General features: G+C 42.9%; 1 non-coding gene across 1 annotated transcript; it reads right to left on the minus strand.

The window, feature by feature from the left end:
- Positions 1-3,893: 3,893 nt before the first annotated feature.
- LOC112768357 (small nucleolar RNA R71) lies at positions 3,894-4,001 on the minus strand. The gene has a single exon (XR_003185793.1). It is a non-coding gene; the product is annotated as a small nucleolar RNA R71 (small nucleolar RNA).
- Between the last annotated feature and the right edge of the window lie 323 nt (positions 4,002-4,324).

Here is a 4,324-nt window from a genome sequence, read left to right on the forward strand (position 1 = left end):
GCTGAGGGTCTGACTGCTGCAGAGGAGGGGTTGTCTGAATGGGGATCTCGGGGTCTACAGCCTGAATATGATGTGGAACCTCTGCCTGTGGTGTAGCCTGCTCTGTGCCTGCATGCTCTGTCTCTCCCTGGGGATGGGTCTCAGCCTCGGGATCATCCGCCTCATCCTCAGATGCCTCGGATGGTGTGTCAGGCTCGGAGGGGATGTCGCTAGAGCGTATCATCAGCTTCAGGTGCTCATAGCGTCGCTTGTTGCGACGCTCCATCTGGTCAAGCCGTCGAAACAGGCGGTGCACTAGATGATAGATGGGCTCTGGGGCAGGTGGAGGTGCAGTGGTGGTGGAAGGTGTAGCTGTAGAGGAAGAGGGGCTGGCAGATGGTGCGGCAGTGTCACCAGGGAGGGCTGGAGGTCTGTAACCCAGGGCCAGAAAGTTCCTGCTGTGCGGGATAATCTTCTTGCATTCTGCAGTTGGTGGCCTCTCATCAGCATCCTCCCAAGGCACGTCAGCTTGACGGCCCAGCTGGGTAACCAAATAGGGAAAGGGGAGAGTGCCTCGGACGTGGACCCTGGCCATATAATGCCGGATAAAGCGTGGCAAGTACAGGTCCTTACCCTCCATCACCCTCCTATAGCGGCTGGTATCTCAGTCTCGTGAGTACTCGGCATAATGAAGTTGCTAAGTATCTTATGCCAAAGCCGAGCCTCATCATTCAAGTATGCCCGCTTGATTCCCTTGGGCAAGGTAGTGTTCTGACCCATGATCCAAAGAACTGTCGGGTCAAGGGCGATCCTCGCCTTGACTGCATCCCACTCAAATCGCATAAAGCGTATATCCTCCTTAGCTTTCTGATAACCATCTGTCTGATCAATCTTAGGCAGAAGTTTCAAAACATCTTCTATCGCCTCCTCAGTAACCAGAATCTGCTTCCCTCTGAGGTTCACTGCATCTAGGGAAGTTTTGAAGTAGTTGCAGTAGAATTTCCTAACCAAGATGCATGGACCTCTGTCAGGTTTCTCTCCAAGAAGAACCAGCCTCTTTGTTTGATTTGATCAGAGGTGTACTGCTGGAGTTCTTCTGGGATCTTCAAAGTTCTCTCCAGGTATAGGTTTCTGGAGGTTGCAAACACCGGATACTTAAGCTCACAGTATCGGTTTGCAAATTTAATCGGATCAGTGGCGGGAAGTAGCTGGTCGGCCTTCTCCTGCGGGGTGAAGTTTTTCTCCCGCCAGGAGGCATCATGCTTGAGATCTATGATAGACAAAGATGATTCTCCTCTTTTACATTTGCCAGTGGTAGCCTTTCCTTTTCCCTTTCTCTGGGAATCTGACATCCTGAAAAACAGAAAACCAGGATAGAATAAAAATAGGAAAACAAATAGGCAAATAGTCAAAAGAAACACAAAGTGGCAAAGGAGAATTAGAATGAGGTAAATGAGTTAAGTGAATGTGCATTAAGGATTTTATAGGAGTGAAAAGTTTGAAAGGAAGAATTCACAATCCAAAATGTAATAGAAGGCATGTTAAGTAGGAAAAATTATCAGTATGCCATGGTTAGAAAGTTAAAAGAAAGTGAAAAACCAGAAAAGAGATTTTAAAAGGTAAGTTTGGTTAGAATTGAAAAAGAGTGTCAGAAAATTAGAATTAGTGAGTTAGTGAAAAATGGGTTAAGGTAAGTGGCATAAGGATAAGTTTTTAAGTAACAAGCATTCACAATTAGAAGCGATAAGTAACTCAAAACCAAACAAGGAAAACAAATGGATGATGATTGATAAACCACTATTTTATGGTTTATATTGTGTTTAATTGTGTGGTTTTGTCATGATCCTTGCCCACTTATTCATCAATTTAGCATGCAATTAGATTTCCTTACTAAATTCAGTACATGTTTGAAAATTGCTTCCTAGAGACTTTAACTATTTATTTTTAATTCTCCTTTATTCCATTCGATGCCGTGATCTGTGTGTCAAGTGTTTCAGGCTTTATAGGGCATGAACGAGATGGAGATTGGAGAGGAAGCTAGCAAAAATGGAAGGAACACAAGAATTTGAGGAGATAACCAACGAGAAGTGACGCGGTCGCATAGCTCACGCGACCGCGCGAAGGAGCACAAATCGCAGTGATGCGGCCGCATGGCTTGCGTGGCCGCGCGGGTTGGAAAGCGCAAGCGACGCGGTAGCGTGGACGACGCGAACGCGTGGAGAGGAAAAAGCGGAAGCGACGCGTCCGCATGGACGACGCGATCGCGTGACATGTGCAATCTGCATAATCCGCTGGGGGCGATTTTGGACCTTATTTCGGCCCAGTTTTCGGCCCAGAACAGCAGACTAGAGTCAGAGAATATGCAGAAACAACACACATTCATTCAGTAGTTTTAGATCTAGTTTTTCACTCTCTTAGGTTTTTTTCTCTCTCTAGTTTTTAGAATTTTAATTTTCAATTGGTATTAGCATTGGAACAGTGAGAAGAGTTATTTCCTCATCAAGACTTCATCATTCTAGTTTGTTCTCTTAACTTGGTTCTATTCTTCCATGTTCTTTGTTATGTTCAATTTTGTCATTCAGATACTTTTATGATTATTTAATGCAAGGATTATTTCTTTTTAATTCAATTTCAATTCCAACAATCATGTCTTCTTTTAATTCCCTTTCATGCGCTATGGATTCTTTATTTACAATGCGTGAGTAGTTTCCTTACTTGATGGGGAGTTGATTAAAAGGAACTCTTGAGTTGGAAGGATTGAAAGAAAATTTGTAATTGGGTTAAATGTTGGATTGCTATCCTGTCACCAACGCCAATCCCTTTGAACTAAGTGGGTTGCAACTTGTGAACAGATCTGGCATTCTCACTTGTTTGACTTTCCCTTACCTAGTAAAGGAGAACCAAACAGAACAACCATTAATTACAAATTAATCTTACAATCACGCCATCAATGATAGAGATTCTAACCAATCAATTCCCAGTCAAGGCTTTTATTTATATTATTTAAAAATCCTCAATTTAAATTCCAATTTACTTAGCTCAACTTCTTGGAACATCTGATTAATAAAACAGCACACCTTTCTGCAACTCGTTGGGAGACGACCTGGGACTTAAAACTCCCAGTAATTTTAATTTAAACTCTCTGTGACATATTTCTAAATTGATAAGCAGATTCTCGGTGAGTTAAGAACTATACTTGCAACGTAATCATTTTAATAAATTTTTAATTCACCAGCTTCTACTTCCCATCAATTTTTGGCGCCGTTGCCGGGGAGCTGCAATAGAGTGCTAATTTTATTAATCAGAATTTATTTATTTCTTTTTATTTAATTTTGCTACTATGAGTTGCATGTTTCTTCCGTCAAATGACGCGTTCACTTTCTGATCTGCGCTTGCTAATATTCGATCCTGAAATTGAAAGGACTATTTCACGAATAAGGCGAGAACAGCGTAGGTTAGCCCGCTCTGAGGGCGGATCTGAAAGTGAATCTGAGGAAGAAACCAGCCCCCGTTCTACTGATTCGGTTGTTTTACGTGCAGAAAACATGGCAGCTAGAAGAGTTACCATTTAGGAGGAAGGAGCTCCTGATTTTACAATGTAACCGTTCCAAGCGCATCATCCAGCGGTAGCTATGGATTTTGAAATAAAGACCGCACTGCTAAATTTGATGCCCAAGTTTCATGGCCTACCTGCTCAAGAGCCTATCAAGCACTTGAGAGACTTCCAGGCAGCCTGTTCTACTGTCAGGCGTGATGGCACTGATGAAACTTCAATTCTGCTGAAAGCTTTTCCGTTCTCTCTTGAGGGAAAAGCAAGAGAGTGGTACTACACTCAACCTCTAGCAAATGTATCCAACTGGGATACACTCAGAAAGGAGTTTCTGGAGAAATTCTTTCCATCTGAAGTTACTGATAAACTGAGGAAGGATATCTCTACAATTGTTCAGGATGACAATGAGACTTTCTTTGAATACTAGGAGCGCTTCAATAATCTACTGGAAGCATGCCCCCACCACATGATTGACAAGATCATGCTACTCAGCTATATCACACAAGGTATGAGGCCCCAAGATAAGACCACATTGGAAAGTGCCAGCAATGGGCCTATGAAGAAGTACAAGACCACTGATGAAGCTTGGCAATTGATCAGTGATTTAGCTGAATCTACTCAGAACTATAGACAGAAGCCAGGCCGTTCAAAAGCCGTTGCAGAAGTATCTTCTAGCATAGAGACTGCTGCTCTAAATTAAAGCATCTGTGAGATGACCAACCTGCTGAAGTAAATGCAGTTGAATCAACAAGCTCAGCAAACTCAACCGCAGCAAAACCAACAACTAGTTCCACA

Source organism: Arachis hypogaea, chromosome 17, assembly GCF_003086295.3.
Source record: "Arachis hypogaea cultivar Tifrunner chromosome 17, arahy.Tifrunner.gnm2.J5K5, whole genome shotgun sequence".
Taxonomy (NCBI): Eukaryota; Viridiplantae; Streptophyta; class Magnoliopsida; order Fabales; family Fabaceae; genus Arachis; species Arachis hypogaea.